Source organism: Styela clava, chromosome 8, assembly GCF_964204865.1.
Source record: "Styela clava chromosome 8, kaStyClav1.hap1.2, whole genome shotgun sequence".
NCBI lineage: Eukaryota > Metazoa > Chordata > Ascidiacea > Stolidobranchia > Styelidae > Styela > Styela clava.
The window spans coordinates 19011191-19032533 of NC_135257.1; the positions used below are offsets into that span (position 1 = coordinate 19011191).

At 38.9% G+C, this 21343-nt stretch overlaps 48 non-coding genes across 48 annotated transcripts; 36 read left to right on the forward strand and 12 right to left on the reverse strand.

Moving 5' to 3' along the window:
* The first annotated feature begins 51 nt into the window (after positions 1-51).
* Positions 52-123, forward strand: Trnaq-cug (transfer RNA glutamine (anticodon CUG)). Its single transcript has one exon. It is a non-coding gene; the product is annotated as a tRNA-Gln (tRNA).
* A 569-nt stretch (positions 124-692) lies between these two features.
* On the reverse strand, positions 693-766 carry Trnat-agu (transfer RNA threonine (anticodon AGU)). Its single transcript has one exon. It is a non-coding gene; the product is annotated as a tRNA-Thr (tRNA).
* A 752-nt stretch (positions 767-1518) lies between these two features.
* On the forward strand, positions 1519-1590 carry Trnaq-cug (transfer RNA glutamine (anticodon CUG)). The gene has a single exon. It is a non-coding gene; the product is annotated as a tRNA-Gln (tRNA).
* Positions 1591-2158: 568 nt separating this feature from the next.
* Trnat-agu (transfer RNA threonine (anticodon AGU)) lies at positions 2159-2232 on the reverse strand. Its single transcript has one exon. It is a non-coding gene; the product is annotated as a tRNA-Thr (tRNA).
* Positions 2233-3511: 1279 nt separating this feature from the next.
* Positions 3512-3585, reverse strand: Trnat-agu (transfer RNA threonine (anticodon AGU)). The gene has a single exon. It is a non-coding gene; the product is annotated as a tRNA-Thr (tRNA).
* An 89-nt stretch (positions 3586-3674) lies between these two features.
* Trnaq-uug (transfer RNA glutamine (anticodon UUG)) lies at positions 3675-3746 on the forward strand. The gene has a single exon. It is a non-coding gene; the product is annotated as a tRNA-Gln (tRNA).
* A 233-nt stretch (positions 3747-3979) lies between these two features.
* Positions 3980-4096, forward strand: Trnal-caa (transfer RNA leucine (anticodon CAA)). Its single transcript has 2 exons — positions 3980-4017; positions 4051-4096. It is a non-coding gene; the product is annotated as a tRNA-Leu (tRNA).
* Positions 4097-4327: 231 nt separating this feature from the next.
* Positions 4328-4399, forward strand: Trnaq-cug (transfer RNA glutamine (anticodon CUG)). The gene has a single exon. It is a non-coding gene; the product is annotated as a tRNA-Gln (tRNA).
* A 568-nt stretch (positions 4400-4967) lies between these two features.
* Positions 4968-5041, reverse strand: Trnat-agu (transfer RNA threonine (anticodon AGU)). The gene has a single exon. It is a non-coding gene; the product is annotated as a tRNA-Thr (tRNA).
* Positions 5042-5130: 89 nt separating this feature from the next.
* Positions 5131-5202, forward strand: Trnaq-uug (transfer RNA glutamine (anticodon UUG)). The gene has a single exon. It is a non-coding gene; the product is annotated as a tRNA-Gln (tRNA).
* Positions 5203-5435: 233 nt separating this feature from the next.
* On the forward strand, positions 5436-5552 carry Trnal-caa (transfer RNA leucine (anticodon CAA)). Its single transcript has 2 exons — positions 5436-5473; positions 5507-5552. It is a non-coding gene; the product is annotated as a tRNA-Leu (tRNA).
* A 232-nt stretch (positions 5553-5784) lies between these two features.
* On the forward strand, positions 5785-5856 carry Trnaq-cug (transfer RNA glutamine (anticodon CUG)). The gene has a single exon. It is a non-coding gene; the product is annotated as a tRNA-Gln (tRNA).
* A 731-nt stretch (positions 5857-6587) lies between these two features.
* Positions 6588-6658, forward strand: Trnaq-uug (transfer RNA glutamine (anticodon UUG)). The gene has a single exon. It is a non-coding gene; the product is annotated as a tRNA-Gln (tRNA).
* Positions 6659-6891: 233 nt separating this feature from the next.
* Positions 6892-7008, forward strand: Trnal-caa (transfer RNA leucine (anticodon CAA)). Its single transcript has 2 exons — positions 6892-6929; positions 6963-7008. It is a non-coding gene; the product is annotated as a tRNA-Leu (tRNA).
* A 231-nt stretch (positions 7009-7239) lies between these two features.
* On the forward strand, positions 7240-7311 carry Trnaq-cug (transfer RNA glutamine (anticodon CUG)). The gene has a single exon. It is a non-coding gene; the product is annotated as a tRNA-Gln (tRNA).
* Positions 7312-7879: 568 nt separating this feature from the next.
* Positions 7880-7953, reverse strand: Trnat-agu (transfer RNA threonine (anticodon AGU)). The gene has a single exon. It is a non-coding gene; the product is annotated as a tRNA-Thr (tRNA).
* Positions 7954-8043: 90 nt separating this feature from the next.
* Trnaq-uug (transfer RNA glutamine (anticodon UUG)) lies at positions 8044-8114 on the forward strand. The gene has a single exon. It is a non-coding gene; the product is annotated as a tRNA-Gln (tRNA).
* Positions 8115-8347: 233 nt separating this feature from the next.
* On the forward strand, positions 8348-8464 carry Trnal-caa (transfer RNA leucine (anticodon CAA)). Its single transcript has 2 exons — positions 8348-8385; positions 8419-8464. It is a non-coding gene; the product is annotated as a tRNA-Leu (tRNA).
* A 231-nt stretch (positions 8465-8695) lies between these two features.
* On the forward strand, positions 8696-8767 carry Trnaq-cug (transfer RNA glutamine (anticodon CUG)). The gene has a single exon. It is a non-coding gene; the product is annotated as a tRNA-Gln (tRNA).
* A 569-nt stretch (positions 8768-9336) lies between these two features.
* Positions 9337-9410, reverse strand: Trnat-agu (transfer RNA threonine (anticodon AGU)). The gene has a single exon. It is a non-coding gene; the product is annotated as a tRNA-Thr (tRNA).
* A 394-nt stretch (positions 9411-9804) lies between these two features.
* Trnal-caa (transfer RNA leucine (anticodon CAA)) lies at positions 9805-9931 on the forward strand. The gene is made up of 2 exons: positions 9805-9852; positions 9886-9931. It is a non-coding gene; the product is annotated as a tRNA-Leu (tRNA).
* A 231-nt stretch (positions 9932-10162) lies between these two features.
* Trnaq-cug (transfer RNA glutamine (anticodon CUG)) lies at positions 10163-10234 on the forward strand. The gene has a single exon. It is a non-coding gene; the product is annotated as a tRNA-Gln (tRNA).
* Positions 10235-10802: 568 nt separating this feature from the next.
* Trnat-agu (transfer RNA threonine (anticodon AGU)) lies at positions 10803-10876 on the reverse strand. The gene has a single exon. It is a non-coding gene; the product is annotated as a tRNA-Thr (tRNA).
* Positions 10877-10965: 89 nt separating this feature from the next.
* On the forward strand, positions 10966-11037 carry Trnaq-uug (transfer RNA glutamine (anticodon UUG)). Its single transcript has one exon. It is a non-coding gene; the product is annotated as a tRNA-Gln (tRNA).
* A 233-nt stretch (positions 11038-11270) lies between these two features.
* Positions 11271-11387, forward strand: Trnal-caa (transfer RNA leucine (anticodon CAA)). Its single transcript has 2 exons — positions 11271-11308; positions 11342-11387. It is a non-coding gene; the product is annotated as a tRNA-Leu (tRNA).
* Positions 11388-11618: 231 nt separating this feature from the next.
* Trnaq-cug (transfer RNA glutamine (anticodon CUG)) lies at positions 11619-11690 on the forward strand. Its single transcript has one exon. It is a non-coding gene; the product is annotated as a tRNA-Gln (tRNA).
* A 734-nt stretch (positions 11691-12424) lies between these two features.
* On the forward strand, positions 12425-12496 carry Trnaq-uug (transfer RNA glutamine (anticodon UUG)). The gene has a single exon. It is a non-coding gene; the product is annotated as a tRNA-Gln (tRNA).
* A 233-nt stretch (positions 12497-12729) lies between these two features.
* Trnal-caa (transfer RNA leucine (anticodon CAA)) lies at positions 12730-12846 on the forward strand. Its single transcript has 2 exons — positions 12730-12767; positions 12801-12846. It is a non-coding gene; the product is annotated as a tRNA-Leu (tRNA).
* A 232-nt stretch (positions 12847-13078) lies between these two features.
* Positions 13079-13150, forward strand: Trnaq-cug (transfer RNA glutamine (anticodon CUG)). The gene has a single exon. It is a non-coding gene; the product is annotated as a tRNA-Gln (tRNA).
* A 565-nt stretch (positions 13151-13715) lies between these two features.
* Trnat-agu (transfer RNA threonine (anticodon AGU)) lies at positions 13716-13789 on the reverse strand. The gene has a single exon. It is a non-coding gene; the product is annotated as a tRNA-Thr (tRNA).
* Positions 13790-13879: 90 nt separating this feature from the next.
* On the forward strand, positions 13880-13950 carry Trnaq-uug (transfer RNA glutamine (anticodon UUG)). The gene has a single exon. It is a non-coding gene; the product is annotated as a tRNA-Gln (tRNA).
* Positions 13951-14183: 233 nt separating this feature from the next.
* On the forward strand, positions 14184-14300 carry Trnal-caa (transfer RNA leucine (anticodon CAA)). The gene is made up of 2 exons: positions 14184-14221; positions 14255-14300. It is a non-coding gene; the product is annotated as a tRNA-Leu (tRNA).
* Positions 14301-14531: 231 nt separating this feature from the next.
* On the forward strand, positions 14532-14603 carry Trnaq-cug (transfer RNA glutamine (anticodon CUG)). The gene has a single exon. It is a non-coding gene; the product is annotated as a tRNA-Gln (tRNA).
* Positions 14604-15172: 569 nt separating this feature from the next.
* Trnat-agu (transfer RNA threonine (anticodon AGU)) lies at positions 15173-15246 on the reverse strand. The gene has a single exon. It is a non-coding gene; the product is annotated as a tRNA-Thr (tRNA).
* Positions 15247-15640: 394 nt separating this feature from the next.
* On the forward strand, positions 15641-15767 carry Trnal-caa (transfer RNA leucine (anticodon CAA)). Its single transcript has 2 exons — positions 15641-15688; positions 15722-15767. It is a non-coding gene; the product is annotated as a tRNA-Leu (tRNA).
* Positions 15768-15998: 231 nt separating this feature from the next.
* Positions 15999-16070, forward strand: Trnaq-cug (transfer RNA glutamine (anticodon CUG)). Its single transcript has one exon. It is a non-coding gene; the product is annotated as a tRNA-Gln (tRNA).
* A 568-nt stretch (positions 16071-16638) lies between these two features.
* Trnat-agu (transfer RNA threonine (anticodon AGU)) lies at positions 16639-16712 on the reverse strand. The gene has a single exon. It is a non-coding gene; the product is annotated as a tRNA-Thr (tRNA).
* An 89-nt stretch (positions 16713-16801) lies between these two features.
* Trnaq-uug (transfer RNA glutamine (anticodon UUG)) lies at positions 16802-16873 on the forward strand. Its single transcript has one exon. It is a non-coding gene; the product is annotated as a tRNA-Gln (tRNA).
* Positions 16874-17106: 233 nt separating this feature from the next.
* Positions 17107-17223, forward strand: Trnal-caa (transfer RNA leucine (anticodon CAA)). The gene is made up of 2 exons: positions 17107-17144; positions 17178-17223. It is a non-coding gene; the product is annotated as a tRNA-Leu (tRNA).
* Positions 17224-17454: 231 nt separating this feature from the next.
* On the forward strand, positions 17455-17526 carry Trnaq-cug (transfer RNA glutamine (anticodon CUG)). The gene has a single exon. It is a non-coding gene; the product is annotated as a tRNA-Gln (tRNA).
* Positions 17527-18260: 734 nt separating this feature from the next.
* Trnaq-uug (transfer RNA glutamine (anticodon UUG)) lies at positions 18261-18332 on the forward strand. Its single transcript has one exon. It is a non-coding gene; the product is annotated as a tRNA-Gln (tRNA).
* Positions 18333-18565: 233 nt separating this feature from the next.
* Trnal-caa (transfer RNA leucine (anticodon CAA)) lies at positions 18566-18682 on the forward strand. The gene is made up of 2 exons: positions 18566-18603; positions 18637-18682. It is a non-coding gene; the product is annotated as a tRNA-Leu (tRNA).
* Positions 18683-18913: 231 nt separating this feature from the next.
* Positions 18914-18985, forward strand: Trnaq-cug (transfer RNA glutamine (anticodon CUG)). The gene has a single exon. It is a non-coding gene; the product is annotated as a tRNA-Gln (tRNA).
* Positions 18986-19551: 566 nt separating this feature from the next.
* Trnat-agu (transfer RNA threonine (anticodon AGU)) lies at positions 19552-19625 on the reverse strand. The gene has a single exon. It is a non-coding gene; the product is annotated as a tRNA-Thr (tRNA).
* A 394-nt stretch (positions 19626-20019) lies between these two features.
* Trnal-caa (transfer RNA leucine (anticodon CAA)) lies at positions 20020-20136 on the forward strand. Its single transcript has 2 exons — positions 20020-20057; positions 20091-20136. It is a non-coding gene; the product is annotated as a tRNA-Leu (tRNA).
* Positions 20137-20367: 231 nt separating this feature from the next.
* Positions 20368-20439, forward strand: Trnaq-cug (transfer RNA glutamine (anticodon CUG)). Its single transcript has one exon. It is a non-coding gene; the product is annotated as a tRNA-Gln (tRNA).
* Positions 20440-21006: 567 nt separating this feature from the next.
* On the reverse strand, positions 21007-21080 carry Trnat-agu (transfer RNA threonine (anticodon AGU)). The gene has a single exon. It is a non-coding gene; the product is annotated as a tRNA-Thr (tRNA).
* An 89-nt stretch (positions 21081-21169) lies between these two features.
* On the forward strand, positions 21170-21241 carry Trnaq-uug (transfer RNA glutamine (anticodon UUG)). Its single transcript has one exon. It is a non-coding gene; the product is annotated as a tRNA-Gln (tRNA).
* The last annotated feature ends 102 nt before the right edge of the window (positions 21242-21343 follow it).

Here is a 21343-nt window from a genome sequence, read left to right on the forward strand (position 1 = left end):
CCTGACGACGTTATGAACAATAAAGCAGAACATAAAACAACTTGTTTTATTGGCCCCATGGTGTAATGGTTAGCACTCTGGACTCTGAATCCAGCGATCCGAGTTCAAATCTCGGTGGGACCTTTGTTATATGGTTTTAAAAGAGAGTCAGTCGTTTGTATACCTTGAGTGTACTCCGAATGCAGAACTGCTCTTTCAAGTTTAAATTGTTCATATTCAAACCTCAAGAAAGTGCATATATTGCAGATTAGTGAAAGAAATAAGAAACTAGTTAAATTCGCTCTGTTCTTCGAATCCGTATTCGTCTCAAGGCCGCCCAGTAGCATAACACATTTGGCCCTCAAATGGATTCGTGACTTTGAAATCAAGTTTATGACTCACGCCTTTTCTGTTCTCTCCATAAGAACGAGTTGAAACCCATATTCCTGATTTAGGAGAAATAGATCTCAAATAATTCTAATTACTAAATACCTGTTAATCGTCGTTTGTAGTTGGGCGTCCGTCGATTTTATGTTGAACATCACGGTGTAATTTTTTCCAATCTTGCCTCCGAAAGCACTGATCACGTATACACTTTAACGATTTCGATTCTTTGTATGTCGGTCGCGAAAAAGCTGAACTTTAATTATTGAATTCATAGAATGTAGAAGAAAAGATTTAAGTCAAAATGGTCTGCGGGATCCCTATGACTAAGGCACCACTGGGATTCGAACCCAGGATCTCCTGTTTACTAGACAGGCGCTTTAACCAACTAAGCCATGGCGCCAATCGCCAACGAGTTTTGATCGAAAGTTGTTAATTTCGACTTGATTATGTTTATTATTATTTTAATTATCACAAACCGCATATATCGGCGGCCCAATGGTGTAATGGTTAGCACTCTGGACTTTGAATCCAGCGAACCGAGTTCAAATCTCGGTGGGACCTGTGCGGTATGAATTCCTCAGCTGTTTTTGAATATTGTGATTTGATGACAAAACATTTTATATAAACTCATAATCATACCTCCCTGGTTCTGTCACACAGTAATACCGCAAACAGGAGTTGGTATTAAGCGCTTACAGTCATATGTTTTTAAAACAAATAGTATCTCGCGTGAGTCGTTTTTGTAAGACTGAAATATGATTTAATAGAGCACCAATAACACCCTACAAGCAGTTGTCAGGATGGCCGAGTGGTCTAAGGGACTCTAAGGCGCTAGACTCAAGAGTCACCTCTTTCCTTAAGCTGGAATATGAGAATTCTGATCTCCGAATGGAGGCGTGGGTTCGAATCCCACTTCTGACAACGTCCTTTTATCACTACCATAAACCACTTAACAAACACATAAGAGTTGTCAAATAACTTAAATCAGATCCTTTTAATTAAAATTGGGACTCTAGTAAACATTGTAGTATGCAGATTGTAGGGCTTAACAGTCTGGATTAATTTAAAGTTTAAGTGATCCGATTTCAGATGTCCGGTACACCTGATGACGTTATGAACAATAAAGCAGAACATAAAACATCTTGTGTTATTGGCCCCATGGTGAAGTGGTTAGCACTCTGGATTCTGAATCCAGCGATCCGAGTTCAAATCTCGGTGGGACCTTTGTTATATGGTTTTAAGAGAGTCAGTCGTTTGTATACTTTGAGTGTACTCCGAATGCAGAACCTCTCTTTCAACTTTGAATTGTTCATATTCAAACTTCAAGAAAGTGCATATATTGCAGATTAGTGAAAGAAAAAGGAAACTAGTTAAATTAGCTCTGTTCTTCGAATCCGTATTCGTCTCAAGGCCGCCCAGTAGCATAACACATTTGGTCCTCAAATGGATTCGTGTCTTTGAAATCAAGTATATGACTCACGCCTTTTCTGTTCACTCCATAAGAACGAGTGGAAACCCATATTCCTGATTTTGGAGAAATAGAATCTCGAATAATTCTAATTACTAAATACCTGTTAATCGTCGTTTGTAGTTGGGCGTCCGTCGATTTTATGTTGAACATCACGGTGTAATTTTTTCCAATCTTGCCTCCGAAAGCACTGATCACGTATACACTTTAACGATTTCGATTCTTTGTATGTCGGTCGCGAAAAAGCTGAACTTTAATTATTGAATTCATAGAATGTAGAAGAAAAGATTTAAGTCAAAATGGTCTGCGGGATCCCTATAACTAAGGCACCACTGGGATTCGAACCCAGGATCTCCTGTTTACTAGACAGGCGCTTTAACCAACCAAGCCATGGCGCCAATCGCCAACGCCATCGCCATCGCCTAATTTTGATCGAAAGTTGTTAATTTCACTTGATTATGTTTATTATTATTTTAATTATCACAAACCGCATATGTCGGCGGCCCCATGGTGTAATGGTTAGCACTCTGGAGTTTGAATCCAGCGATCCGAGTACAAATCTCGGTGGGACCTGTGCGGTATGAATTCCTCAGCTATTTTTGAATATTGTGATTTAATGACAAAACTTTTTATATAAACTCATAATCATACCTCCCTGGTTCTGTCACACAGTAATACCGCAAACAGGAGTTGGTATTAAGTGCTTACAGTCATATGCTTTTAAAACAAATAGCCAGACTCAAGAGTCACCTCTTTCCTTAAGCTGGATTATGAGAATTCTGGTTTCCGAATGGAGGCGTGGGTTCAAATCCCACTTCTGACAACGTCCTTTTATCACTACCATACAACACTTAACAAACACATAGGAGTTGTCAAATAACTTAAATCAGATCTTTTTAATTAAAATTGGGACTCTAGTAAACATTGTAGTATACAGATTGTAGGGCCTAACAGTCTGGATTAATTGAAAGTTTAAGTGATCCGATTTCAAATGTCCGGTACACCTGACGACGTTATGAACAATAAAGCAGAACATAAAACAACTTTTATTATTGGCCCCATGGTGAAATGGTTAGCACTCTGGATTCTGAATCCAGCGATCCGAGTTCAAATCTCGATTGGACCTTTGTTATATGGTTTTAAGAGAGTCAGTCGTTTGTATACTTTGAGTGTACTCCGAATGCAGAACTGCTCTTTCAACTTTGAATTGTTCATATTCAAACCTCAAGAAAGTGCATATAATGCAGATTAGTGAAAGAAATAAGAAACTAGTTAAATTCGCTCTGTTCTTCGAATCCGTATTCGTCTCAAGGCCGCCCAGTAGCATAACACATTTGGCCCTCAAATGGATTCGCGACTTTGAAATCAAGTTTATGACTCACGCCTTTTCTGTTCACTCCATAAGAACGAGTTGAAACCCATATTCCTGATTTAGGAGAAATAGATCTCGAATAATTCTAATTACTAAATACCTGTTTATCGTCGTTTGTAGTTGGACGTCCGTCAATTTTATGTTGAACATCACGGTGTAATTTGTTTCAAATCTTGCCTCCGAAAGCACTGATCACTTCGATTTTTTGTATGTCGGTCGCGAAAAAGCTGAACTTTATTTATTGAATTCATAGAATGTAGAAGAAAAGATTTAATTCAAAATGGTCTGCGGGATCCCTATGACTAAGGCACCACTGGGATTCGAAACCAGGATCTCCTGTTTACTAGACAGGCGCTTTAACCAACTAAGCCATGGCGCCAATCGCCAACGAATTTTGATCGAAAGTTGTTAATTTCGACTTGATTATGTTTATTATTATTTTAATTATCACAAATCGCATATATCGGCGGCCCCATGGTGTAATGGTTAGCACTCTGGACTTTGAATCCAGCGATCCGAGTTCAAATCTCGGTGGGACCTGTGCTGTATGAATTCCTCAGCTATTCTTGATTATTGTGATTTGATGAAAAAACATTTTATATAAACTCAATATCATACCTCCCTGGTTCTGTCACACAGTAATACCGCAAACAGGAGTTGGTATTAAGTGCTTACAGTCACATGCTTTTAAAACAGATAGTATCTCGCGTGAGTCGTTTTTGTTAGACTGAAATATGATTTAATAGAGCACCAATATCACCCTACAAGCAGTTGTCAGGATGGCCGAGTGGTCTAAGGCGCCAGACTCAAGAGTCACCTCTTTCCTTAAGCTGGATTGTGAGAATTCTGGTCTCCGAATGGAGGCGTGGGTTCGAATCCCACTTCTGACATCGTCCTTTTATCACTACCATAAAACACTTTACAAACACATAGGAGTTGTCAAATAACTTAAATCAGATCCTTTTAATTTAAATTGGGACTCTAGTAAACATTGTAGTATACAGATTGTAGGGCTTAACAGTCTGGATTAATTGAAAGTTTAAGGGATCCGATTTCAAATGTCCGGTACATCTGACGACGTTATGAACAATAAAGCAGAACATAAAATAACTTGTTTTATTGGCCCCATGGTGTAATGGTTAGCACTCTGGACTCTGAATCCAGCGATCCGAGTTCAAATCTCGGTGGGACCTTTGTTATATGGTTTTAAGAGAGTCAGTCGTTTGTATACCTTGAGTGTACTCCGAATGCAGAACTGCTCTTTCAAGTTTAAATTGTTCATATTCAAACCTCAAGAAAGTGCATATATTGCAGATTAGTGAAAGAAATAAGAAACTAGTTAAATTCGCTCTGTTCTTCGAAACCGTATTCGTCTCAAGGCCGCCCAGTAGCATAACACATTTGGCCCTCAAATGGATTCGTGACTTTGAAATCAAGTTTATAACTCACGCCTTTTCTGTTCTCTCCATAAGAACGAGTTGAAACCCATATTCCTGATTTAGGAGAAATAGATCTCGAATAGTTCTAATTACTAAATACCTGTTAATCGTCGTTTGTAGTTGGGCGTCTGTCGATTTTATGTTGAACATCACGGTGTAATTTTTTCCAATCTTGCCTCCGAAAGCACTGATCACGTATACACTTTAACGATTTCGATTCTTTGTATGTCGGTCGCGAAAAAGCTGAACTTTAATTATTGAATTCATAGAATGTAGAAAAAAAAGATTTAAGTCAAAATGGTCTGCGGGATCCCTATGACTAAGGCACCACTGGGATTCGAACCCAGGATCTCCTGTTTACTAGACAGGCGCTTTAACCAACTAAGCCATGGCGCCAATCGCCAACGAATTTTGATCGAAAGTTGTTAATTTCGACTTGATTATGTTTATTATTATTTTAATTATCACAATTCGCATATATCGGCGGCCCCATGGTGTAATGATTAGCACTCTGGACTTTGAATCCAGCGATCCGAGTTCAAATCTCGGTGGGACCTGTGCGGTATGAATTCCTCAGCTATTTTAGAATATTGTGATTTGATGACAAAACATTTTATATAAACTCATAATCATACCTCCCTGGTTCTGTCACACAGTAATACCGCAAACAGGAGTTGGTATTAAGTGCTTACAGTTATATGCTTTTAAAACAAATAGTATCTCGCGTGAGTCGTTTTTGTAAGACTAAAATATGATTTAATGGAGCACCAATATCACCCTACAAGCAGTTGTCAGGATGGCCGAGTGGTCTAAGGCGCCAGACTCAAGAGTCACCTCTTTCCTTAAGCTGGATTGTGAGAATTCTGGTCTACGAATGGAGGTGTGGGTTCGAATCCCACTTCTGACATCGTCCTTTTATCACTACCATAAAACACTTAACAAACACATAGGAGTTGTCAAATAACTTAAAATCAGATCCTTTTAATTAAAATTGGGACTCTAGTAAACATTTTAGTATACAGATTGTAGGGCTTAACAGTCTGGATTAATTGAAAGTTTAAGTGATCCGATTTCTAATGTCCGGTACACCTGACGACGTTATGAACAATAAAGCAGAACATAAAATAACTTGTTTTATTGGCCCCATGGTGTAATGGTTAGCACTCTGGACTCTGAATCCAGCTATCCGAGTTCAAATCTCGGTGGGTCCTTTGTTATATGGTTCTAAGAGAGTCAGTCGTTTGTATACCTTGAGTGTACTCCGAATGCAAAACTGCTCTTTCAACTTTAAATTGTTCATATTCAAACCTCAAAAAAGTTCATATATTGCAGATTAGTGAAAGAAATAAGAAACTAGTTAAATTCGCTCTGTTCTTCGAATCCGTATTCGTCTCAAGGCCGCCCAGTAGCATAACAAATTTGGCCCTGAAATGGATTCGTGACTTTGAAATCAAGTTTATGACTCACGCCTTTTCTGTTCACTCCAAAAGAACGAGTTGAAACCCATATTCCTGATTTAGGAGAAATAGAATCTTGAATAATTCTAATTACTAAATACCTGTTAACCATCGTTTGTAGTTGGGCGTCCGTCGATTTTATGTTGAACATCACGGTGTAATTTTTTTCAATCTTGCCTCCGAAAGCACTGATCACGTATACACTTTAACGATTTCGATTCTTTGAATGTCGGTCGCGAAAAGCTGAACTTTAATTATTGAATTCATAGAATGTAGAAGAAAAGATTTAAGTCAAAATGGTCTGCGGGATCCCTATGACTAAGGCACCACTGGGTTTCGAACCCAGGATCTCCTGTTTACTAGACAGGCGCTTCAACCAACCAAGCCATGGCGCCAATCGCCAACGAATTTTGATCGAAAGTTGTTAATTTCGACTTGATTATGTTTATTATTATTTTAATTATCACAAATCGCATATATCGGCGGCCCCATGGTGTAATGGTTAGCACCCTGGACTTTGAATCCAGCGATCCGAGTTCAAATCTCGGTGGGAACTGTGCGGTATGAATTCCTCAGCTATTTTTGAATATTGTGATTTGATGACAAAACATTTTATATAAACTCAATATCATACCTCCCTGGTTCTGTCACACAGTAATACCGCAAACAGGAGTTGGTATTTAGTGCTTACAGTCACATGCTTTTAAAACAAATAGTATCTCGCGTGAGTCGTTTTTGTAAGACTGAAATATGATTTAATAGAGCACCAATATCACCCTACAAGCAGTTGTCAGGATGGCCGAGTGGTCTAAGGCGCCAGACTCAAGAGTCACCTCTTTCCTTAAGCTGGATTGTGAGAATTCTGGTCTCCGAATGGAGGCGTGGGTTCGAATCCCACTTCTGACATCGTCCTTTTATCACTACCATAAAACACTTTACAAACACATAGGAGTTGTCAAATAACTTAAATCAGATCCTTTTAATTGAAATTGGGACTCTAGTAAACATTGTAGTATACAGATTGTAGGGCTTAACAGTCTGGATTAATTGAAAGTTTAAGGGATCCGATTTCAAATGTCCGGTACACCTGACGACGTTATGAACAATAAAGCAGAACATAAAACAACTTGTTTTATTGGCCCCATGGTGTAATGGTTAGCACTCTGGAATCTGAATCCAGCGATCCGAGTTCAAATCTCGGTGGGACCTTTGTTATATGGTTTTAAAAGAGACTCAGTCGTTTGTATACCTTGAGTGTACTCCGAATGCAGAACTGCTCTTTCAAGTTTAAATTGTTCATATTCAAACCTCAAGAAAGTGCATATATTGCAGATTAGTGAAAGAAATAAGAAACTAGTTAAATTCGCTCTGTTCTTCGAATCCGTATTCGTCTCAAGGCCGCCCAGTAGCATAACACATTTGGCCCTCAAATGGATTCGTGACTTTGAAATCAAGTTTATGACTCACGCCTTTTCTGTTCTCTCCATAAGAACGAGTTGAAACCCATATTCCTGATTTAGGAGAAATAGATCTCGAATAATTCTAATTACTAAATACCTGTTAATCGTCGTTTGTAGTTGGGCGTCCGTCGATTTTATGTTGAACATCACGGTGTAATTTTTTCCATTCTTGCCTCCGAAAGCACTGATCACGTATACACTTTAACGATTTCGATTCTTTGAATGTCGGTCGCGAAAAGCTGAACTTTAATTATTGAATTCATAGAATGTAGAAGAAAAGATTTAAGTCAAAATGGTCTGCGGGATCCCTATGACTAAGGCACCACTGGGTTTCGAACCCAGGATCTCCTGTTTACTAGACAGGCGCTTTAACCAACCAAGCCATGGCGCCAATCGCCAACGAATTTTGATCGAAAGTTGTTAATTTCGACTTGATTATGTTTATTATTATTTTAATTATCACAAATCGCATATATCGGCGGCCCCATGGTGTAATGGTTAGCACTCTGGACTTTGAATCCAGCGATCCGAGTTCAAATCTCGGTGGGAACTGTGCGGTATGAATTCCTCAGCTATTTTTGAATATTGTGATTTGATGACAAAACATTTTATATAAACTCAATATCATACCTCCCTGGTTCTGTCACACAGTAATACCGCAAACAGGAGTTGGTATTTAGTGCTTACAGTCACATGCTTTTAAAACAAATAGTATCTCGCGTGAGTCGTTTTTGTAAGACTGAAATATGATTTAATAGAGCACCAATATCACCCTACAAGCAGTTGTCAGGATGGCCGAGTGGTCTAAGGCGCCAGACTCAAGAGTCACCTCTTTCCTTAAGCTGGATTGTGAGAATTCTGGTCTCCGAATGGAGGCGTGGGTTCGAATCCCACTTCTGACATCGTCCTTTTATCACTACCATAAAACACTTTACAAACACATAGGAGTTGTCAAATAACTTAAATCAGATCCTTTTAATTGAAATTGGGACTCTAGTAAACATTGTAGTATACAGATTGTAGGGCTTAACAGTCTGGATTAATTGAAAGTTGAAGGGATCCGATTTCAAATGTCCGGTACACCTGACGACGTTATGAACAATAAAGCAGAACATAAAACAACTTGTTTTATTGGCCCCATGGTGTAATGGTTAGCACTCTGGACTCTGAATCCAGCGATCCGAGTTCAAATCTCGGTGGGACCTTTGTTATATGGTTTTAAAAGAGAGTCAGTCGTTTGTATACCTTGAGTGTACTCCGAATGCAGAACTGCTCTTTCAAGTTTAAATTGTTCATATTCAAACCTCAAGAAAGTGCATATATTGCAGATTAGTGAAAGAAATAAGAAACTAGTTAAATTCGCTCTGTTCTTCGAATCCGTATTCGTCTCAAGGCCGCCCAGTAGCATAACACATTTGGCCCTCAAATGGATTCGTGACTTTGAAATCAAGTTTATGACTCACGCCTTTTCTGTTCTCTCCATAAGAACGAATTGAAACCCATATTCCTGATTTAGGAGAAATAGATCTCGAATAATTCTAATTACTAAATACCTGTTAATCGTCGTTTGTAGTTGGGCGTCCGTCGATTTTATGTTGAACATCACGGTGTAATTTTTTCCATTCTTGCCTCCGAAAGCACTGATCACGTATATACTTTAACGATTTCGATTCTTTGTATGTCGGTCGCGAAAAAGCTGAACTTTAATTATTGAATTCATAGAATGTAGAAGAAAAGATTTAAGTCAAAATGGTCTGCGGGATCCCTATGACTAAGGCACCACTGGGATTCGAACCCAGGATCTCCTGTTTACTAGACAGGCGCTTTAACCAACTAAGCCATGGCGCCAATCGCCAAAGAGTTTTGATCGAAAGTTGTTAATTTCGACTTGATTATGTTTATTATTATTTTAATTATCACAAACCGCATATATCGGCGGCCCAATGGTGTAATGGTTAGCACTCTGGACTTTGAATCCAGCTATCCGAGTTCAAATCTCGGTGGGACCTGTGCGGTATGAATTCCTCAGCTGTTTTTGAATATTGTGATTTGATGACAAAACATTTTATATAAACTCATAATCATACCTCCCTGGTTCTGTCACACAGTAATACCGCAAACAGGAGTTGGTATTAAGCGCTTACAGTCATATGTTTTTAAAACAAATAGTATCTCGCGTGAGTCGTTTTTGTAAGACTGAAATATGATTTAATAGAGCACCAATAACACCCTACAAGCAGTTGTCAGGATGGCCGAGTGGTCTAAGGGACTCTAAGGCGCCAGACTCAAGAGTCACCTCTTTCCTTAAGCTGGATTATGAGAATTCTGGTCTCCGAATGGAGGCGTGGGTTCGAATCCCACTTCTGACAACGTCCTTTTATCACTACCATAAACCACTTAACAAACACATAGGAGTTGTCAAATAACTTAAATCAGATCCTTTTAATAAAAATTGGGACTCTAGTAAACATTGTAGTATGCAGATTGTAGGGCTTAACAGTCTGGATTAATTGAAAGTTTAAGTGATCCGATTTCAGATGTCCGGTACACCTGATGACGTTATGAACAATAAAGCATTACATAAAACAACTTGTGTTATTGGCCCCATGGTGAAGTGGTTAGCACTCTGGATTCTGAATCCAGCGATCCGAGTTCAAATCTCGGTGGGACCTTTGTTATATGGTTTTAAGAGAGTCAGTCGTTTGTATACTTTGAGTGTACTCCGAATGCAGAACTGCTCTTTCAACTTTGAATTGTTCATATTCAAACTTCAAGAAAGTACATATATTGCAGATTAGTGAAAGAAAAAGGAAACTAGTTAAATTAGCTCTGTTCTTCGAATCCGTATTCGTCTCAAGGCCGCCCAGTAGCATAACACATTTGGTCCTCAAATGGATTCGTGTCTTTGAAATCAAGTATATGACTCACGCCTTTTCTGTCCACTCCATAAGAACGAGTGGAAACCCATATTCCTGATTTTGGAGAAATAGAATCTCGAATAATTCTAATTACTAAATACCTGTTAATCGTCGTTTGTAGTTGGGCGTCCGTCGATTTTATGTTGAACATCACGGTGTAATTTTTTCCAATCTTGCCTCCGAAAGCACTGATCACGTATACACTTCAACGATTTCGATTCTTTGTATGTCGGTCGCGAAAAAGCTGAACTTTAATTATTGAATTCATAGAATGTAGAAGAAAAGATTTAAGTCAAAATGGTCTGCGGGATCCCTATGACTAATGCACCACTGGGATTCGAACCCAGGATCTCCTGTTTACTAGACAGGCGCTTTAACCAACTAAGCCATGGCGCCAATCGCCAACGAATTTTGATCGAAAGTTGTTAATTTCGACTTGATTATGTTTATTATTATTTTAATTATCACAAATCGCATATATCGGCGGCCCCATGGTGTAATGGTTAGCACTCTGGACTTTGAATCCAGCGATCCGAGTTCAAATCTCGGTGGGACCTGTGCGGTATGAATTCCTCAGCTATTTTTGAATATTGTGATTTGATGACAAAACATTTTATATAAACTCATAATCATACCTCCCTGGTTCTGTCACACAGTAATACCGCAAACAGGAGTTGGTATTAAGTGCTTACAGTCATATGCTTTTAAAACAAATAGTATCTCGCGTGAGTCGTTTTTGTAAGACTAAAATATGATTTAATGGAGCACCAATATCACCCTACAAGCAGTTGTCAGGATGGCCGAGTGGTCTAAAGCGCCAGACTCAAGAGTCACCTCTTTCCTTAAGCCGGTTTGTGAGAATTCTGGTCTCCGAATGGAGGCGTGGGTTCGAATCCCACTTCTGACATCGTCCTTTTATCACTACCATAAAACACTTAACAAACACATAGGAGTTGTCAAATAACTTAAATCAGATCCTTTTAATTAAAATTGGGACTCTAGTAAACATTGTAGTATACAGATTGTAGGGCTTAACATTCTGGATTAATTGAAAGTTTAAGTGATCCGATTTCAAATGTCCGGTACACCTGACGACGTTATGAACAATAAAGCAGAACATAAAACAAATTGTTTTATTGGCCCCATGGTGTAATGGTTAGCACTCTGGACTCTGAATCCAGCGATCCGAGTTCAAATCTCGGTGGGACCTTTGTTATATGGTTTTAAGAGAGTCAGTCGTTTGTATACCTTGAGTGTACTCCGAATGCAGAACTGCTCTTTCAACTTTAAATTGTTCATATTCAAACCTCAAGAAAGTGCATATATTGCAGATTAGTGAAAGAAATAAGAAACTAGTTAAATTCGCTCTGTTCTTCGAATCCGTATTCGTCTCAAGGCCGCCCAGTAGCATAACACATTTGGCCCTGAAATGGATTCGTGACTTTGAAATCAAGTTTATGACTCACGCCTTTTCTGTTCACTCCATAAGAACGAGTTGAAACCCATATTCCTGATTTAGGAGAAATAGAATCTCGAATGATTCTAATTACTAAATACCTGTTAACCATCGTTTGTAGTTGGGCGTCCGTCGATTTTATGTTGAACATCACGGTGTAATTTTTTCCAATCTTGTCTCCGAAAGCACTGATCACGTATACACTTTAACGATTTCGATTCTATGAATGTCGGTCGCGAAAAGCTGAACTTTAATTAATTATTGAATTCATAGAATGTAGAAGAAAAGATTTAAGTCAAAATGGTCTGCGGGATCCCTATAACTAAGGCACCACTGGAATTCGAACCCAGGATCTCCTGTTTACTAGACAGGCGCTTTAACCAACCAAGCCATGGCGCCAATCGCCAACGAATTTTGATCGAAAGTTGTTAATTTCGACTTGATTATGTTTATTATTATTTTAATTATCACAAATCGCATATATCGGCGGCCCCATGGTGTAATGGTTAGCACTCTGGACTTTGAATCCAGCGATCCGAGTTCAAATCTCGGTGGGACCTGTGCGGTATGAATTCCTCAGCTATTTTTGAATATTGTGATTTGATGACAAAACATTTTATATAAACTCAATATCATACCTCCCTGGTTCTGTCACACAGTAATACCACAAACAGGAGTTGGTATTAAGTGCTTACAGTCACATGCTTTTAAAACAAATAGTATCTCGCGTGAGTCGTTTTTGTAAGACTTAAATATGATTAAATAGAGCACCAATATCACCCTACAAGCAGTTGTCAAGATGGCCGAGTGGTCTAAGGCGCCAGACTCAAGAGTCACCTCTTTCCTTAAGCTGGATTGTGAGAATTCTGGTCTCCGAATGGAGGCGTGGGTTCGAATCCCACTTCTGACATCGTTCTTTTATCACTACCATAAAACACTTTAAACACACATAGGAGTTGTCAAATAACTTAAATCAGATACTTTTTCATTAAAATTGGGACTCTAGTAAACATTTTAGTATACAGATTGTAGGGCTTAACAGTCTGGATTAATTGAAAGTTTAAGTGATCCGATTTCAAATGTCCGGTACACCTGACGACGTTATGAACAATAAAGAAGAACATAAAACAAATTGTTTTATTGGCCCCATGGTGTAATGGTTAGCACTCTGGACTCTGAATCCAGCGATCCGAGTTCAAATCTCGGTGGGACCTTTGTTATATGGTTTTAGAGAGTCAGTCGTTTGTATACTTTGAGTGTACTCCGAATGCAGAACTGCTCTTTCAACTTTGAATTGTTCATATTCAAACTTCAAGAAAGTGCATATATTGCAGATTAGTGAAAGAAAAAGGAAACTAGGTAAATTAGCTCTGTTCTTCGAATCCGTATTCGTCTCAAGGCCGCCCAGTAGCATAACACATTTGGCCCTCAAATGGATTCGTGACTTTGAAATCAAGTTTATGACTCACGCCTTTTCTGTTCTCTCCATAAGAACGAGTTGAAACCCATATTCCTGATTTAGGAGAAATAGATCTCGAATAATTCTAATTACTAAATACCTGTTAATCGTCGTTTGTAGTTGGGCGTCCGTCGATTTTATGTTGAACATCACGGTGTAATTTTTTCCATTCTTGCCTCCGAAAGCACTGATCACGTATACACTTTAACGATTTCGATTCTTTGAATGTCGGTCGCGAAAAGCTGAACTTTAATTATTGAATTCATAGAATGTAGAAGAAAAGATTTAAGTCAAAATGGTCTGCGGGATCCCTATGACTAAGGCACCACTGGGTTTCGAACCCAGGATCTCCTGTTTACTAGACAGGCGCTTTAACCAACCAAGCCATGGCGCCAATCGCCAACGAATTTTGATCGAAAGTTGTTAATTTCGACTTGATTATGTTTATTATTATTTTAATTATCACAAATCGCATATATCGGCGGCCCCATGGTGTAATGGTTAGCACTCTGGACTTTGAATCCAGCGATCCGAGTTCAAATCTCGGTGGGAACTGTGCGGTATGAATTCCTCAGCTATTTTTGAATATTGTGATTTGATGACAAAACATTTTATATAAACTCAATATCATACCTCCCTGGTTCTGTCACACAGTAATACCGCAAACAGGAGTTGGTATTTAGTGCTTACAGTCACATGCTTTTAAAACAAATAGTATCTCGCGTGAGTCGTTTTTGTAAGACTGAAATATGATTTAATAGAGCACCAATATCACCCTACAAGCAGTTGTCAGGATGGCCGAGTGGTCTAAGGCGCCAGACTCAAGAGTCACCTCTTTCCTTAAGCTGGATTGTGAGAATTCTGGTCTCCGAATGGAGGCGTGGGTTCGAATCCCACTTCTGACATCGTCCTTTTATCACTACCATAAAACACTTTACAAACACATAGGAGTTGTCAAATAACTTAAATCAGATCCTTTTAATTGAAATTGGGACTCTAGTAAACATTGTAGTATACAGATTGTAGGGCTTAACAGTCTGGATTAATTGAAAGTTTAAGGGATCCGATTTCAAATGTCCGGTACACCTGACGACGTTATGAACAATAAAGCAGAACATAAAACAACTTGTTTTATTGGCCCCATGGTGTAATGGTTAGCACTCTGGACTCTGAATCCAGCGATCCGAGTTCAAATCTCGGTGGGACCTTTGTTATATGGTTTTAAAAGAGAGTCAGTCGTTTGTATACCTTGAGTGTACTCCGAATGCAGAACTGCTCTTTCAAGTTTAAATTGTTCATATTCAAACCTCAAGAAAGTGCATATATTGCAGATTAGTGAAAGAAATAAGAAACTAGTTAAATTCGCTCTGTTCTTCGAATCCGTATTCGTCTCAAGGCCGCCCAGTAGCATAACACATTTGGCCCTCAAATGGATTCGTGACTTTGAAATCAAGTTTATGACTCACGCCTTTTCTGTTCTCTCCATAAGAACGAGTTGAAACCCATATTCCTGATTTAGGAGAAATAGATCTCGAATAATTCTAATTACTAAATACCTGTTAATCGTCGTTTGTAGTTTGGCGTCCGTCGATTTTATGTTGAACATCACGGTGTAATTTTTTCCATTCTTGCCTCCGAAAGCACTGATCACGTATATACTTTAACGATTTCGATTCTTTGTATGTCGGTCGCGAAAAAGCTGAACTTTAATTATTGAATTCATAGAATGTAGAAGAAAAGATTTAAGTCAAAATGGTCTGCGGGATCCCTATGACTAAGGCACCACTGGGATTCGAACCCAGGATCTCCTGTTTACTAGACAGGCGCTTTAACCAACTAAGCCATGGCGCCAATCGCCAACGAGTTTTGATCGAAAGTTGTTAATTTCGACTTGATTATGTTTATTATTATTTTAATTATCACAAACCGCATATATCGGCGGCCCAATGGTGTAATGGTTAGCACTCTGGACTTTGAATCCAGCTATCCGAGTTCAAATCTCGGTGGGACCTGTGCGGTATGAATTCCTCAGCTGTTTTTGAATATTGTGATTTGATGACAAAACATTTTATATAAACTCATAATCATACCTCCCTGGTTCTGTCACACAGTAATACCGCAAACAGGAGTTGGTATTAAGCGCTTACAGTCATATGTTTTTAAAACAAATAGTATCTCGCGTGAGTCGTTTTTGTAAGACTGAAATATGATTTAATAGAGCACCAATAACACCCTACAAGCAGTTGTCAGGATGGCCGAGTGGTCTAAGGGACTCTAAGGCGCCAGACTCAAGAGTCACCTCTTTCCTTAAGCTGGATTATGAGAATTCTGGTCTCCGAATGGAGGCGTGGGTTCGAATCCCACTTCTGACAACGTCCTTTTATCACTACCATAAACCACTTAACAAACACATAGGAGTTGTCAAATAACTTAAATCAGATCCTTTTAATTAAAATTGGGACTCTAGTAAACATTGTAGTATGCAGATTGTAGGGCTTAACAGTCTGGATTAATTGAAAGTTTAAGTGATCCGATTTCAGATGTCCGGTACACCTGATGACGTTATGAACAATAAAGCATTACATAAAACAACTTGTGTTATTGGCCCCATGGTGAAGTGGTTAGCACTCTGGATTCTGAATCCAGCGATCCGAGTTCAAATCTCGGTGGGACCTTTGTTATATGGTTTTAAGAGAGTCAGTCGTTTGTATACTTTGAGTGTACTCCGAATGCAGAACTGCTCTTTCAACTTTGAATTGTTCATATTCAAACTTCAAGAAAGTACATATATTGCAGATTAGTGAAAGAAAAAGGAAACTAGTTAAAATAGCTCTGTTCTTCGAATCCGTATTCGTCTCAAGGCCGCCCAGTAGCATAACACATTTGGTCCTCAAATGGATTCGTGTCTTTGAAATCAAGTATATGACTCACGCCTTTTCTGTCCACTCCATAAGAACGAGTGGAAACCCATATTCCTGATTTTGGAGAAATAGAATCTCGAATAATTCTAATTACTAAATACCTGTTAATCGTCGTTTGTAGTTGGGCGTCCGTCGATTTTATGGTGAACATCACGGTGTAATTTTTTCCAATCTTGCCTCCGAAAGCACTGATCACGTATACACTTTAACGATTTCGATTCTTTGTATGTCGGTCGCGAAAAAGCTGAACTTTAATTATTGAATTCATAGAATGTAGAAGAAAAGATTTAAGTCAAAATGGTCTGCGGGATCCCTATGACTAAGGCACCACTGGGATTCGAACCCAGGATCTCCTGTTTACTAGACAGGCGCTTTAACCAACTAAGCCATGGCGCCAATCGCCAACGAATTTTGATCGAAAGTTGTTAATTTCGACTTGATTATGTTTATTATTCTTTTAATTATCACAAATCGCATATATCGGCGGCCCCATGGTGTAATGGTTAGCACTCTGGACTTTGAATCCAGCGATCCGAGTTCAAATCTCGGTGGGACCTGTGCGGTATGAATTCCTCAGCTATTTTTGAATATTGTGATTTGATGACAAAACATTTTATATAAACTCATAATCATACCTCCCTGGTTCTGTCACACAGTAATACCGCAAACAGGAGTTGGTATTAAGTGCTTACAGTCATATGCTTTTAAAACAAATAGTATCTCGCGTGAGTCGTTTTTGTAAGACTAAAATATGATTTAATGGAGCACCAATATCACCCTACAAGCAGTTGTCAGGATGGCCGAGTGGTCTAAAGCGCCAGACTCAAGAGTCACCTCTTTCCTTAAGCCGGTTTGTGAGAATTCTGGTCTCCGAATGGAGGCGTGGGTTCGAATCCCACTTCTGACATCGTCCTTTTATCACTACCATAAAACACTTAACAAACACATAGGAGTTGTCAAATAACTTAAATCAGATCCTTTTAATTAAAATTGGGACTCTAGTAAACATTGTAGTATACAGATTGTAGGGCTTAACATTCTGGATTAATTGAAAGTTTAAGTGATCCGATTTCAAATGTCCGGTACACCTGACGACGTTATGAACAATAAAGCAGAACATAAAACAAATTGTTTTATTGGCCCCATGGTGTAATGGTTAGCACTCTGGACTCTGAATCCAGCGATCCGAGTTCAAATCTCGGTGGGACCTTTGTTATATGGTTTTAAGAGAGTCAGTCGTTTGTATACCTTGAGTGTACTCCGAATGCAGAACTGCTCTTTCAACTTTAAATTGTTCATATTCAAACCTCAAGAAAGTGCATATATTGCAGATTAGTGAAAGAAATAAGAAACTAGTTAAATTCGCTCTGTTCTTCGAATCCGTATTCGTCTCAAGGCCGCCCAGTAGCATAACACATTTGGCCCTGAAATGGATTCGTGACTTTGAAATCAAGTTTATGACTCACGCCTTTTCTGTTCACTCCATAAGAACGAGTTGAAACCCATATTCCTGATTTAGGAGAAATAGAATCTCGAATGATTCTAATTACTAAATACCTGTTAACCATCGTTTGTAGTTGGGCGTCCGTCGATTTTATGTTGAACATCACGGTGTAATTTTTTCCAATCTTGTCTCCGAAAGCACTGATCACGTATACACTTTAACGATTTCGATTCTATGAATGTCGGTCGCGAAAAGCTGAACTTTAATTAATTATTGAATTCATAGAATGTAGAAGAAAAGATTTAAGTCAAAATGGTCTGCGGGATCCCTATAACTAAGGCACCACTGGAATTCGAACCCAGGATCTCCTGTTTACTAGACAGGCGCTTTAACCAACCAAGCCATGGCGCCAATCGCCAACGAATTTTGATCGAAAGTTGTTAATTTCGACTTGATTATGTTTATTATTATTTTAATTATCACAAATCGCATATATCGGCGGCCCCATGGTGTAATGGTTAGCACTCTGGACTTTGAATCCAGCGATCCGAGTTCAAATCTCGGTGGGACCTGTGCGGTATGAATTCCTCAGCTATTTTTGAATATTGTGATTTGATGACAAAACATTTTATATAAACTCAATATCATACCTCCCTGGTTCTGTCACACAGTAATACCACAAACAGGAGTTGGTATTAAGTGCTTACAGTCACATGCTTTTAAAACAAATAGTATCTCGCGTGAGTCGTTTTTGTAAGACTGAAATATGATTAAATAGAGCACCAATATCACCCTACAAGCAGTTGTCAGGATGGCCGAGTGGTCTAAGGCGCCAGACTCAAGAGTCACCTCTTTCCTTAAGCTGGATTGTGAGAATTCTGGTCTCCGAATGGAGGCGTGGGTTCGAATCCCACTTCTGACATCGTTCTTTTATCACTACCATAAAACACTTTAAACACACATAGGAGTTGTCAAATAACTTAAATCAGATCCTTTTAATTAAAATTGGGACTCTAGTAAACATTTTAGTATACAGATTGTAGGGCTTAACAGTCTGGATTAATTGAAAGTTTAAGTGATCCGATTTCAAATGTCCGGTACACCTGACGACGTTATGAACAATAAAGAAGAACATAAAACAAATTGTTTTTTTGGCCCCATGGTGTAATGGTTAGCACTCTGGACTCTGAATCCAGCGATCCGAGTTCAAATCTCGGTGGGACCTTTGTTATATGGTTTTAGAGAGTCAGTCGTTTGTATACTTTGAGTGTACTCCGAATGCAGAACTGCTCTTTCAACTTTGAATTGTTCATATTCAAACTTCAAGAAAGTGCATATATTGCAGATTAGTGAAAGAAAAAGGAAACTAGTTAAATTAGCTCTGTTCTTCGAATCCGTATTCGTCTCAAGGCCGCCCAGTAGCATAACACATTTGGTCCTCAAATGGATTCGTGTCTTTGAAATCAAGTATATGACTCACGCCTTTTCTGTTCACTCCATAAGAACGAGTGGAAACCCATATTCCTGATTTTGGAGAAATAGAATCTCGAATAATTCTAATTACTAAATACCTGTTAATCGTCGTTTGTAGTTGGGCGTCCGTCGATTTTATGTTGAACATCACGGTGTAATTTTTTCCAATCTTGCCTCCGAAAGCACTGATCACGTATACACTTTAACGATTTCGATTCTTTGAATGTCGGTCGCGAAAAGCTGAACTTTAATTATTGAATTCATAGAATGTAGAAGAAAAGATTTAAGTCAAAATGGTCTGCGGGATCCCTATAACTAAGGCACCACTGGGATTCGAACCCAGGATCTCCTGTTTACTAGACAGGCGCTTTAACCAACCAAGCCATGGCGCCAATCGCCAACGAATTTTGATCGAAAGTTGTTAATTTCGACTTGATTATGTTTATTATTATTTTAATTATCACAAATCGCATATATCGGCGGCCCCATGGTGTAATGGTTAGCACTCTGGACTTTGAATCCAGCGATCCCAGTTCAAATCTCGGTGGGACCTGTGCGGTATGCATTCCTCAGCTATTTTTGAATATTGTGATTTGATGACAAAATATTTTATATAAACTCAATATCATACCTCCCTGGTTCTGTCACACAGTAATACCACAAACAGGAGTTGGTATTAAGTGCTTACAGTCACATGCTTTTAAAACAAATAGTATCTCGCGTGAGTCGTTTTTGTAAGACTGAAATATGATTTATTAGAGCACCAATATCACCCTACAAGCAGTTGTCAGGATGGCCGAGTGGTCTAAGGCGCCAGACTCAAGAGTCACCTCTTTCCTTAAGCTGGATTGTGAGAATTCTGGTCTCCGAATGGAGGCGTGGGTTCGAATCCCACTTCTGACATCGTCCTTTTATCCCTACCATAAAACACTTTACAAACACATAGGAGTTGTCAAATAACTTAAATCAGATCCTTTTAATTAAAATTGGGACTCTAGTAAACATTTTAGTATACAGATTGTAGGGCTTAACAGTCTGGATTAATTGAAAGTTTAAGTGATCCGATTTCAAATGTCCGGTACACCTGACGACGTTATGAACAATAAAGAAGAACATAAAACAAATTGTTTTATTGGCCCCATGGTGTAATGGTTAGCACTCTGGACTCTGAATCCAGCGATCCGAGTTCAAATCTCGGTGGGACCTTTGTTATATGGTTTTAAGAGAGTCAGTCGTTTGTATACCTTGAGTGTACTCCGAATGCAGAACTGCTCTTTCAACTTTAAATTGTTCATATTCAAACCTCAAGAAAGTGCATATATTGCAGATTAGTGAAAGAAATAAGAAACTAGTTAAATTCGCTCTGTTCTTCGAATCCGTATTCGTCTCAAGGCCGCCCAGTAGCATAACACATTTGGCCCTGAAATGGATTCGTGACTTTGAAATCAAGTTTATGACTCACGCCTTTTCTGTTCACTCCATAAGAACGAGTTGAAACCCATATTCCTGATTTAGGAGAAATAGAATCTCGAATAATTCTAATTACTAAATACCTGTTAACCATCGTTTGTAGTTGGGCGTCCGTCGATTTTATGTTGAACATCACGGTGTAATTTTTTCCAATCTTGCCTCCGAAAGCACTGATCACGTATACACTTTAACGATTTCGATTCTTTGAATGTCGGTCGCGAAAAGCTGAACTTTAATTATTGAATTCATAGAATGTAGAAGTAAAGATTTAAGTCAAAATGGTCTGCGGGATCCCTATAACTAAGGCACCACTGGGATTCGAACCCAGGATCTCCTGTTTACTAGACAGGCGCTTTAACCAACCAAGCCATGGCGCCAATCGCCAACGAATTTTGATCGAAAGTTGTTAATTTCGACTTGATTATGTTTATTATTATTTTAATTATCACAAATCGCATATATCGGCGGCCCCATGGTGTAATGGTTAGCACTCTGGACTTTGAATCCAGCGATCCGAGTTCAAATCTCGGTGGGACCTGTGCGGTATGAATTCCTCAGATATTTTTGAATATTGTGATTTGATGACAAAACATTTTATATAAACTCATAATCATACCTCCCTGGTTCTGTCACACAGTAA